This window comes from Zingiber officinale, chromosome 4B (genome assembly GCF_018446385.1).
Source record: "Zingiber officinale cultivar Zhangliang chromosome 4B, Zo_v1.1, whole genome shotgun sequence".
NCBI classification, from domain to species: Eukaryota; Viridiplantae; Streptophyta; class Magnoliopsida; order Zingiberales; family Zingiberaceae; genus Zingiber; species Zingiber officinale.
The window spans coordinates 105,032,969-105,045,838 of record NC_055993.1 but is presented as its reverse complement, the minus strand read 5'-3'; the positions used below and the strand labels follow the sequence as shown (position 1 = coordinate 105,045,838).

At 37.2% G+C, this 12,870-nt stretch overlaps 1 non-coding gene across 1 annotated transcript; it reads right to left on the bottom strand.

Annotated features, from left to right (window-relative positions):
• Window positions 1-9,294: 9,294 nt before the first annotated feature.
• On the bottom strand, window positions 9,295-9,399 carry LOC121978851. Its single transcript, XR_006111190.1, has one exon. It is a non-coding gene; the product is annotated as a small nucleolar RNA R71 (small nucleolar RNA).
• Window positions 9,400-12,870: the final 3,471 nt, after the last annotated feature.

The following is a 12,870-nucleotide window of genomic DNA, read 5'->3' as shown; positions in this document are numbered from 1 at the left end:
TAGTGTTAAGTTCCGCTTGCGATTCAAATCTAAACCATTGAGAACATATAAGTTAAATTTGGAATCAATAATGTTAAGTTCCGTCTGCGATTCCTAATTTAACTTCTAAAGAACACAATAGGTTATTTAAGGAAAGGTTCGACACTTGTACAAAAAATTTTGTACAGTGGAACCGATACGTTTTCCTAGGACTAACCAACAATTGACACCTATTTCTATCTTCCCACATATAGTAGATTGAGCTAGAGATGGCTAGATGCCAGGCCTTCATCTTTCTACCACCACCCTTGTAATGTCTCCCAAAAATTTGATGCAACTCCTCAAAAGATTTGAAGTTGTGCTTGATCTCCAACCATTGCTTTACCTTACACCAAAGTTCACAAACCACCGGGCATTCAAAGAAGACATGTTGATTTGATTCTTCTTGTTGTTGGCACATGACACAATCCTTGTTTATCTCATACTCCACTCTATCCTTTGTTCTCAAATTTTCATTTGCCAACATCCACAAGATAAATCAATGCTTTGGCATAATTTCTGGTCTCCACACTACTGAGTTCCAAGCCACCTCGGAACCTCTTGGCATGAAAAATTGATAAGCATTCACAACTCTTTTTGTTTTATCAACAAACCAATCCATCAATGTCATGTTTGTTCTTCCGACTCCATTTGAGGTTTTCAAGATCTTGTTCCGAATTTCTATAAGCCTCTTGATCAACGGGGAATCCCAAGTTTTGCTTTCCCATGCCCAAATATCTGCACCTTTTATATAATGATAGTGCACCCAATTAATCCATAAAGAATTTATTTTGGACTTGATATCCCATCGGATTTTGCTCAACAATGCTCATTCCATGCAAGTAAGTCTCTAAGGCCATATCCCCCATCTTGCTTTGTGTCTATCTTTGAGAATTTCTTTGAGATTCTTTCCTTGAGCATATCATTTTTTCCATGCTAAATAGCACAACCAAGGAACTAGTAAAGTCATTGGTTGTGTCAAATGGCATGGCCAGGAAGAAGAATCAACACTAGTGAAGACAAGGCCGTGTCTCAGGGCACGACTAGGAGCCAAATCGTGCAGGTTTCCAGAGCAGAAATGAACTAGGTCATGCCCTGAGACGAGGCCATGTCTCCATAAAATTAGAAAATACATATTTGAAGAACTGGTTGTGCCAAATAGCATGGCCCAAAAGGTGAAACAGAGCAGCCTCTGCTCTAGCTGTGCCAATAGGCATGAACAAGAAGCCAAAGATAGATTTGGCCGTGCCTAATGGAACGACCAAGCTATCTAGCTAGAGCTAATTTGCCTCTGGCTATGCCATATGGCACGACCAGACACTAGAGATGGTTTAGACCATGCCAAGAGGCATGGTCACCCCATTCCCTCACCTCTATATAAGGGGCACTCCATCCCCTTTGAGGAGGAGGAAGTTCCAAGATGAGAGGAGACCCTCTAGGTCAAATCCTTACATCTGGAGACGTCATCTGACCGTTCTACTGCTCCATTCTCATTAGTACTCCATGATCTACATCCAAGGGGTTTACTTGACATCAAAGGATAAATTTCTTCTCCCCTTCCTTAGGGTTTTTGAAGTTTCTATGATTTTGAGTTCTTGGATTATATTTATTCCAATTATTGAGTATATTTGTATTGTTTTAGGATGTAGAAAGTAATTGTAATGTGTGGATGATGTAAACTCTATTAAATTACCAATTTCCTTGTTTGATGAAACTTGTATGATACTTATTCTATTTGATGAAATTCTTGCAAGTAGACTTTCTCTATGAACATAAATTTATCTATCTAGATTATATTTTTGTATGCATATATCTAATTTCTAAACTAGATACATTACTGTGTATCCATATCTGAGCATAAATCTAAATTTTCATTGAATAGATGCATAGATTGCTACCTCTTTTGATTGTATGCTCCAATATAACTCGACATGGCTTTAGGATACTTGTTTAACATTGAGTATCTAAGGTAACTATATTTCTCTATAGAACGTAATCTCCTAAGGGGGAACAATTCTATGTATGGATGAGTCTATCACTTGACCTAATGGGCTTTCCCTAATCATATGCTACGCAAGTGACCTATGTAATCTAGAGACATAAACCTAGGGGGCTTGTGACAGGAGGTACTCAACTGAAAATCCAGACTCTCTAAGTTTCTTCTTCACTTGATGGCATACTTGGTTACTGGCCGGGGAAGTACTCTGATACATCGTCGTTGGGTGGTATTTGGTAGTAATTTAGGTCATCCTACAAATATAGAAATGGAGAACTAGGAATGGGTAAATGTATAGCACAACATTCACCATTACTATAAAACCGAAGGCCTAGAACATCCTATGAATTCAAGACTTTCTCAGTTATCTTTCTTTTATGTTATTTTCACATCTTAGTCAAAAATCTCAAATCAAATTATAATCGATTCTGTCTAGCTAAATTTGAAGTGTAAAATCAATTAGTATTTGATCCTCAGTTCTCGTGGATCGACTTATATAAATTTTATTACTTGACTACGCTCGTGCACTTGTGGGTTCACATCAAGTTTTTAGTGTCGTTGTTGAGAACTAAGTGCTTTAAATCTAGTTAGTTTACATTAGAGTTTGTCTAGATAATTCTTTAATTCTGAATTCTTTATTCATTACCTTTATTCTTGCTTTTTCATTCTGATGTATGTAGATTATATACACTTTTATACATATTTTGACGCACATATATTTATATTTTATGAGTATAATGTATGTTTATTGCACCCTATTTATTATAATATCATATTTTCACTTCTTTTGTTTGGAGATCTGTTCTTTCCTTATTTTGATTGACATGACATCATTTGGAGCAAAAGTGGAAAAAAAATGCACATTGGAGTGAACATAGAGAAGATCAAGCTCAGGCTATGTGAAACCACATAGTCGTGTGGTCTTGCCTATGGTAAATCAAGCTTCGGCCGTGTGAACTCACACGACTGTGCCACACTCTAAAAAAAGAAAAAGACCATGGTTGTGTGAATCCACACGGCTGTGTGGGGTTTCTAGAGCAGAAGTAGACAACGATTGTGTGAATCCATACGGTCATGTAGAATTTCAGAGAACAAGAAGAGCATGGACGTGTGGATTCCACATGGTCGTGCCACCAGACCAAAAGCCAGGCTGACTTTGGTCGTGAGGATGCCACACGGCCATGGCACGGGTCATGCCAGGCCCGTGCCTAGCTCTATTTAGGGGGGGTTTTCTCCCCTTTTGAGAATCTTTGTCTTGGGGCTTGCCCCTATTCCTTGGGGGAACCTGAGATCGTCCATCTTCACCAATCTATCCACCTCCGGAGCAAGGGAACACCTCCAAAGATACCGGGCTTCAAGGATAAGCACTCTCCTTGCTTTATTTCTATGTATTGAGTTATAGTTTATTATTTTGATTATATTTTGGTTGTATTCTCTTGCAATTGAGTAGATCTCTAGATCTAGGACGTAAGAAGTAGTTATGATGTGTTGTGGATGTATGAACTATGTATTTGGATATTTTCCTATGCAATGATGTGTTTACTATAGTTCTATATGTGTTGTGCCTTTTATGTGTTTGACAAAATGTGTGTGAGGTTAATTCATATAGATGTGAGGGATTTATCTCTATGTTAAAGTTATCATTAGACTGGATAACCGGGGGATCCTTAGTGACAGAGGATACTCATTCAATCAAACACATTATACCCTTAGTGACAAAGGGCATTGATACTTACCTACTTTCTAGAGTTAAAATATCTTAACATAGAGACTAATCCTTATTAGAGCATTCTAATTGGAGTTGATACTCTAGTGCTACCATTAGAAAGTACATTAGATAACTCTAGGAATGTATGACCGAGGGATCCTAGTGACAGGGATTCCCTCTTAACTGGACTTTCTAGAGTTATCTCTTTACTTAATGACGTTAAAACTTGTGTAGACTCTCTAGTGCAACCTACATAAAGGTTATGCTAGGCTTTAGTTAGAATTCCTACATGGGTGTAAGCATAGAGTTAGGTAGATGAATAATGAATAGGGACATTAACTAGTATCATAACAAAACCAAAATCCTAGAATCTATTACACGCCACTCACTTATGCTCCCTTTCTCTATTCTCTCTTTTCTCCTCTTTCTCTAAACCTTCTCTTCCCTCTTCTGAACCTCTCTTCTAGCATTTGTGAACCAACCTTTGATTATCTAGATAATTCAAAGTGTGAAGTTAACTAATGCTTGTAAGTACCTCGTAATAGTTTTGATATGATCAACCAAGTTAAGTTAGGTCTTGTTATATTTTGATATCCTTGTGTTTAAGTGTATTGGAACTTAGGAGCATAGGAGCTCGAGTTAAAGACATAGATAGCGATAAGGATGGCACGGGTGAGAGTCGACGGGCTTGATGTGTTTGAGGGACAAGGTGCTGTGGAAGAGTACGTCGGCGGACGAGAAGGAAGCGCATAGTGGTTTTGAGGGACGAGAAGTCGAAGCGAAAGGTTATTCAAGAAGGTCAGAAAATGGGTTTGGGTGAGTCCTATTCCAGATGGTCGAAATCACCCAAGCGAGCAGAACCTGAGCAAGAGCCTGGATCAAAAAGTCAACAGGGAGGTTGACTTTGGTTTGGGCGCATGGACCAAGTCCAGGCGCCCGGATCACCTGGGTGCCCCAGGGTGCCTCACCTAGTGGGAGCTGTATCGACACCGTCCAGGAGTCAGGAACCCTTCCAGGCGTCCGGAACCCTTCCAGGTGCCTGAAATAGAAAGTTTATCAAATTTAACGTGTCGCGATCTGTTACAACCTGGATAAAATTTTATCCACATCTAGGTGCCTGGAACCCTTCCAGGCACCTCAATCAGGGCTATAAATACAACTCTGATCCCATAAGCTAAATAGAACACTTGTAAACAATTTACTTTGATTTTATCTTTGTAATTTGGTGCTTTAATTTTTGTAAGAGGCTTCTCAGCCTGAAAGTGACTTTAGTGAGTTTTTAACATCTTAGATTAGCAATCCCCTGATTGCAAATCAAGTAAAAATTTGTGTCTCTTTCTCTTTTTAATTAGTCTCTTAATTTTGTTTATGCAAGTGTTTTAATCAAGCTTATAAAGATCGAGAAAGGTATTTCTGGTTTTTTATTTCAGGTTATTCACCCTCCTCTAGCTAGCCACAAAGGACCAACAAGTGGTATCAGAGCGAGGTCACTTCAGAAGGATTAACCGTCGACCTAAGTACAAGAGATGGTCGGACCAAGTATCTACCCACCGAACTTCGAGGGGGAGTTTGCGATTTGGGAAAGAAAGATGGAGATATTCTTTAAAATAGATTTAATTTATTACTAATATTAAAATATAGTTTTGTAGCTCCAAAAGATAAAGAAGAATATCAATGGACCAAAAAGGAGCAGGAAGATTTCGTAGCAAATGGACAAGCCGAATTCTATCTACTGAGCATACTACCTTCGCAAGAAGTCAACAGAATCAACACCTACAAATTAGGAAAGGAGCTTTAGGAGAAGTTTCTAGAGCTACACAAAGGTACGTCCAAAGCCAAACTCGCGAGACAGGACCTGCTTCGGAACCAGATCAATAACCTTCAACTAGAAGAAGGCGAAATCATAGCACACTTTTACTCAAGGATCAAGGAACTCATCACCGAACTCACGAATCTCGAAAAAAATGTAACCAATCGAGATTTTCTAAGATACGTGCTTAACGCATTTCTTTGGAATCCTGAATGGTCAACCTTAGTAGATACTTATTACATCTCTAAGGATCTAGAAGTAAGTACATTAGAAGAATTATTTTCTACAGTTGAAGTGTATGAAACTAGATGTGCAGATCTGAAGAAGGAACCCAAACACAACATTGCCTTAAGGACAAAAATGGATGAATCAGAATCCGAAACGACTCTCGATGATGATGAAACGGTCTTTTTGGTAAGAAAATTTAAAAAAATTATTAAAACTAATAACTTTAATCAAGTGCAGGATAATAGAAGGAAAAGAAAGGTAAGATACTACTACTGTAATGAAGAAGGGCACGTCAAGGACAACTGTCCAAAACTGAAGAACAAGAATAAGGACAAGAAAAAAAGACAAAAAGGTGACCCAAGCAACCCAGAAAAGACACAAGAACCTAAAGGCGACATGTGATGAAACTTCATCAGAATCAGAAATCAAAGCCTACGCTTGACTTACACTAATGGAAATTCACGAAGAAGGTGATGAAGCAAACTCATCAAAAATGAGCATCGAGAGTATCGATAAAAGGGGAGCAACGTCAGAGGAAAGTAGCTCTTCAAGGGGAGTGTTTGAGATCGACAAGGTAAGTCAAGTACTATCTCTACCTCTGGATAAATTGTTTAAATTTATAAAATATTGCCAAAAAGTTCTTGCAAATTGAAAATAAAAAATAAAAAATTATTAAAAGAAAATAATGAGTTAAAAGGAACTTTAGCAACGTCTTGTCGATTAGAGAATTTTGACAATATAAAAATAGAAAATAGAAAATAAAAATTAAAACTTAAAATTAGAAATAAAAAATCTTGTATGCTCACATGTTTAACAAGCTCGAAATTATAATAGATTAAATTAACATTTTAGATATCATCAGGACCAAATTAGAAAATTGTCACCAAAGTATATTTCTAAAAATTTTTTAATTAATCCGGTTGGAAGAAACCTATTTTGGGTTTCAAAATCATGCATAAATTAAACTTTTTAATATCATACTTTTTATTTGCTTAGAATTATCAAATAAATTTGTTTACATGATTTATGTTAGAAATTATTTAGAATTTAATTTTTTCCGAGAAAGAAAATTTCATTACACATCTATGAAAAAATTTTAAATTTTTTGACCATTGTATTATTTTTCTATGAATTTTTTTAACAAAATTTGTATTTTTCAATGTTAAAATATCTTGCAGTGCTATTTTTTACAAAATTTATTTTTCTATTAAAGTTTATCATTCTCTATATTTAAGAAAATATTTTTGAATTTTTTTACCATTGGTGAATTTTCTATGAATTATTTTTCCAAATATAAAGTTTTAATATTAAAATTTTTCAAAATTTTAATTTTTGAATGTTTATTTTTATATAAAAATACTTCCTCGATTATATTATCATAAAATTTCTCATGATTTTTTGAGCTCAGAAATCATTTTTAAGAAATTTTTTAACGAAAATGAATCTTTATATAGAAAATAATTTATTACTGCTTAAAGTCAATTTAATTTTGCATGAAAATTTTATTTTATCTTTGGACATGTAAGCTTAACCGTTAGAAAAATTCTCAGAATTTTTGAATACTAATTTTAAAATTATTTTTTTATAAATTGTTTATAAATTATAAAAATTGATATTTTTGAAATTTAAAAGTTCATGATTTTTATGGATAATAATCACCTCATTCTTATCCCTTAGACTCTGATTTAAATTTAGTTTAAAGTTATTTTCATGAAATACCTCATTTTTATTGTGATAAAAAAGAGAGAATTAAAGATTAAGTCTAGGGAGAGGGTACATTTTTTTTTGAAAATCATGTACTTGTAAGTTTTTTAATGTTACTTGTTTGTAGTTTACTCTAACTTAACTTGGAATTGCTCACATCAAAAAGGGAGAAATTGTAAGTACTCCGTGATAGTTTTGATATGATCAACCAAGTCAAGTTAGGTCTTGTTATATTTTGATATCCTTGTGTCTAAGTGTGTAGGAACTTAGGAGCACATGAGCTCGAGCGAAAGACACAGCTAGCGATAAGGACGGCACGGAAGAGAGTCGACGGGCTCGGTGCGTCTAAGAGACGAGGTGCTGCTGAAGAGTATGCTGGTGCATGAGAAGGAAGCGCGTTGCGGTTCCAAGGGACGAGAAGCCGAAGTGGAAGGTTGCTTGAAAATGCCGAAAAATGGGTTCGAGTGAGCCCTATTCCAAATGGCCAAAATCACCCAAGTGAGCGGAACCGGAGCAAGGGCCTGGACCAAAAAGTCAACAAGGAGGTTGACTTTGGTCCGGGTGCCTGGACCAAGTCCAAGCGCCCTAATGGTCAGGGCGCTCAAATCACCTGGGTGCCCCCGGGGCACCTCGCCCAACAGGGGTTGTATCATCACCGTTTAGACACCCGAAACCCTTCCAGACACTCGGAATAGAAAGTTTATAAAAAATCAATGTGTCACGATCTGTTACGACCTGGATAAAATTTTATCTATGTCCAGGCACCTGGAACCCTTCCAATCACCCCGATCAGGGCTATAAATGCATCCCTGATCCTAGAAGCTAAATACAACACTTGTAAACAATCTACTTTGAGTTTAGCTTTGTAATTTGGTGCTTTAACTTCTGTAAGAGGCTTCTCCACCTGAAAGAGACTTTAGTGAGCTTTCAATATCTTGGATTAGTAATCCCCTGATTGCAAACCAAGTATAAAATTCGTGCCACTTTATCTTTTTAATTAGCTTCTTAATTCTGTTTATGCAAGTGTTTTAATAAAGCTTATAAAGATCAAGAAAGATATTTCTGGTTTTTGATTTCAGACTATTCACCCCCTCTAACCGGTCGCAAGGGATCGACAATGCTTAATCAACAGTCCCCGTGAGATCCATACTTTTATTACTGACGATGTAGCCGTGCACTTGTGACTTCGTAATAAGTTTTTGGCGTCATTGCTGGGGACTGTTTCTGATTAATATTAGTTGATTAGCATATGAGTTATTCTAGAATTATTAATAGGATTTTCATTTATTTGTCTATTTTTATTTCTTCATTTACTTTTCTTATTATTAGTTTATAGTTCAGTTTTTCTTTTCCTTCATTTCTGCATTTACTTTATTATTTCTTATTAAGCATTTTACTTCTTATCTTTAATTTTGCATGTTTCCTCATAATTTTTTTTTAGATACTATGAGCCTAACATGTCTAGCAGACCTTTAAGAGAATTTTCTGCACCCATGTCTACAAGATTTTTATCTCCGATTGTGAAACCTCATATTAAAGAAAAAAGTTTCCAACTAGACCCAGAAATAATCACCATGATACAAGGTCACAAATTTGGAGGAGAAGTATCAGAAAACTTATATCTACACCTTGAGACATTTCTGGAACTTTACGATATGGTGAACTGTGAAGGAGTGCCAACAGATGCATTTCAATTGATGACATTTCCTTTCAGTATCAAAGATAGGGCAAAGACTTGGTTTAATTTTCTCCATTCTCAAAGTATCATAAGTTGGAAATAATTGGAGCAGCAATATCTGAATTATATTTTTCCTCCAAGCAGAAGAGTGTATATGAGAAATTGCATTACAAATTTTACTCAGGCAGATGAAGAATCACTATTTAAAGCATGAGATAGATTCAAGAGTCTATAAAGATAGTGCCCTCATCATACTTTGGAAAAATGACTGGATCTGCATATATTCTATGGGGAAATTTCTTACTCAAATAATTATTTATTTGATTCATCAACTGGAGGTTCTTTTATAAACAAAAGTGTGGAAGAAGCATATACATTAATTGATCAAGTGACATTGAACCTCCAAGAATGGTCAAATAAAAGTTAAATGGATTCTTCCACAATAATTCTATAAATGCAAGCCATGAAGATAAAAGAATCTGTCAAACAAAATACAGTTCAACTACCAAAGAATTTTGAAAATCACAAGTCACAGAATGAGGGATTCAAACAATTGGATGCAAAGATCGATAACATAGTTTCAAAATAATTCAAACATGACCTCCCGCCTACATAGACAAGGTCTAGTGAACAATGTAATGATATTAAGTTGAGAAGTGACAAGAATCATAAAGAACTTTTGAGAAGGACTTGTATAGAATTGAGGAAAAGAACAATGAATGACCATAAAAACTCAGTTCCATTACTCTAGATAGTGCCCAAAGGCCATGAGTACCTTTCCCTCAACGGTTGATCACATCATCACTAGACAAACAAGTTGAACCTCCACCATGAGTTCAAAGGGAATATGGGGAAATGAAAGATCAATCCTCCCCAAAACCTCTACTAAGGATTCCTTTTCCATAAATGCTAGTGGAGGCCAATAAAAATAAAGATTTTGGCAAATTCTATGATTCCAATACAGTTGAGTGCAGATTTCTTGATGTGTATAAAGATGAGGACTCTTCAGATAAGGAGTGTAATATTAATGCAGTGGTTAGTATATTTTTAGATCTACCTCCTGGTTTTACAGGGCATTGTAATGATATTGAAATTTTAGTTGATGAATGTGATGAGGTAGATCCACTTAAAACTGTAAGTTATTGATCCTCCTGTAATTGATTTTCTTGTTGAAGACTTTGATGTTGGAATGTTCTTTACAATAGGTGATGATGTTATTGATATGGAAGGAAGTGCAGAGAGTTATGTTACGGAAGCAGCATCTCAAGAATCACCTCATTTGGCCAAACAACCCTTTGAGACTACGAGAGTCACAAGAATTGAACAAGTTGTGGATCTATGTGTAGGGACTATTACAGAGATAGCAGAGTCTCAAGAATCACCACCTTTGATTGTACCAACACCTGAGCCAGAGCTAGAACCATCAATTAATTCAAAATAAGTCATATCCATATGTTTAGAACTTTCAGGTATCTCTCAGCAAAGCAAGGTTAGTATTTCTTGTGATTTTTTGGAAAACTTTATAGAGATACCCATCATTGACTTTGTTGGATGTGATTGAGTTTTTATTACTTATTCAACTTATCTTGATATGGTTCTGATTCTATCTTATATAACATGCTTATGGGATATTTGTTTCTCTTTTGGGTGTGTAGAGTTCACTATGGCTAGAAATTGAAAGCTCAGTCTGAATTGTCTTCGACTGCCTGAAAGAACATTTAAGAAGACAAAGATGGAGAGAGAGTTACTTCACATTATAGCTCCTATGTTGAAAGCTCTCTCCATAATAAGAGCCTTTGGTAGGAGGGTGTTGAAATATCTTACCCATCCAAGAGCGAGATTTCAATGAATCTAATGAGGTGGTCAAGCTAATGACCTTAAACAAGCACTTCTAGGGAGACAACCCAAGTTCTTTTTTCTTGTTTTCTTTATGTCTTTAGTGTTAGGATCCTACGTACTCGGCTAGAGAGGGGGGTGTGAATAGCCGCCCCAAATCGCTCGTTTCTTCCTACAATTCGTTAGCGCAGCGGAAAAATAAACTAGAAACGAAAGGAAGAATATCAAACCTTAACACAGCGATGCACGAGGTTCGGAGATGATGCTCCTACTCCTCGGCGTGTCCGTAAGGTGGACGAACCCAATCAATCCGTCGGTGGATGAGTCCCCGGAAAACCGGCTAATAAAAACACTCCTTCTGAGTGGAGAAACCTCGCCACAGAAACTTCTTGCAACAGCAAGAAAAGAGTACAAGGAAAACAAGAAATAAAGTACAATACAAATGTAAACTTTCTTGCCTTCTCTTCGACTGGAAGAAGCAGCAGCTTCCAAGCGCCTACAACAGCAGGTGACCCAGCCGGAAGCTCACGCGAAGCTTCAAAGCAGCTCAACAAAGCTCAACAGCAAGCTTAGTAGCACCAAGAACAGGAAGAAGGAAGAAGAAGAAGTAGGCTCGCAGCAGCAGCCCTCCTTTTATAACCTGCGAAGAAAACGAAGAAACACAGAAGAAATCTAGCCGTTGCGTCATATCGCTTAGTGCTCGATCGGCCTCGTGGACCGATCAGCTATGGATCGTCCACGCATCGATCCATTCCTCCTCCTTCGCTTGTTTCCATCCGATCGGTCCATGGACCGATCAGGAACCTCCTGATCGGTCCGGACCGATCAGGCTGATCGGTCCCCGCATCGATCAACCCTCTTGCGCCTCGCTCCTTTCGGCTCGATCGACTCGATCGGTCACCGATCGATTAACACACAAGATGCTATCGATGTATCGACGGTCACCGACCGATCGAATATTCTCGATCACCGATCGATCACCGATCGATCCGACTCATGGTTTTCGTCCAAACCAAGTCCAAACCAACATCCGGTCAATCTTGACCTGTTGGTATATTGCGCCTAGCATCCGGTCACTCCCTTGACCTGCTAGGACTCCCCGCTAAGTGTCCGGTCAATCCCTTTGACCCACTTAGACTTTTCTCTCCGTACCAAGTATCCGGTCACTCCTATGACCTACTTGGACTTCCCATCACCAGATGTCCGATCACCCTTGATCCATCTGGATTTTCCCTTGCCCGGCTTCACTCACCAGGACTTTCACCTAGCTTCACTCACTAGGGTTTTCACCTGGCTTTACTCACCAGGATTTCCACAACTGCCTGGCTTCACTCACCAGGACTTTCCAACTGCCTAACATCCCAGTTAGGACTTTCTCATTCACCTAGCTTCACTCACTAGGATTTTCACCTGGCTTCATGTTAGAGTGTATACTAAAAGCCTAGCTTTTGGTATAAATATTTATCTAGAAATAAGAATCACATTGGTCAAAAGTCTACATTTATGATAAATGTAGTTGCTCAATTAATTTATATTGTAGATAACATGGTGTGTGGTGTCACACACAGAAGATCATGTTATTGGTTCCTTATAAATTATAAACAGTAGCTCACGACCAAGATGGAAAGGAACAAACCATTGGAAGGTCGTAGTGTAATTAGGTATTAGTATATCTTAACTATATAATTACACTAGTACACTTAGAGTGTATTGAGTAGGACCATTTGAGGTCGTTCTTTTTATACTGACTTTATAAAGGAACAAAGACCTCAGTTATTATGGAAGTATGTGCTCTTAATCCTAATATAATAATAAGCACATATATTTGATATTTATTTCTTTAATTTATCAATGGGTGAGATTTAGTTCGATGAATCAATAAGCCCGATAAA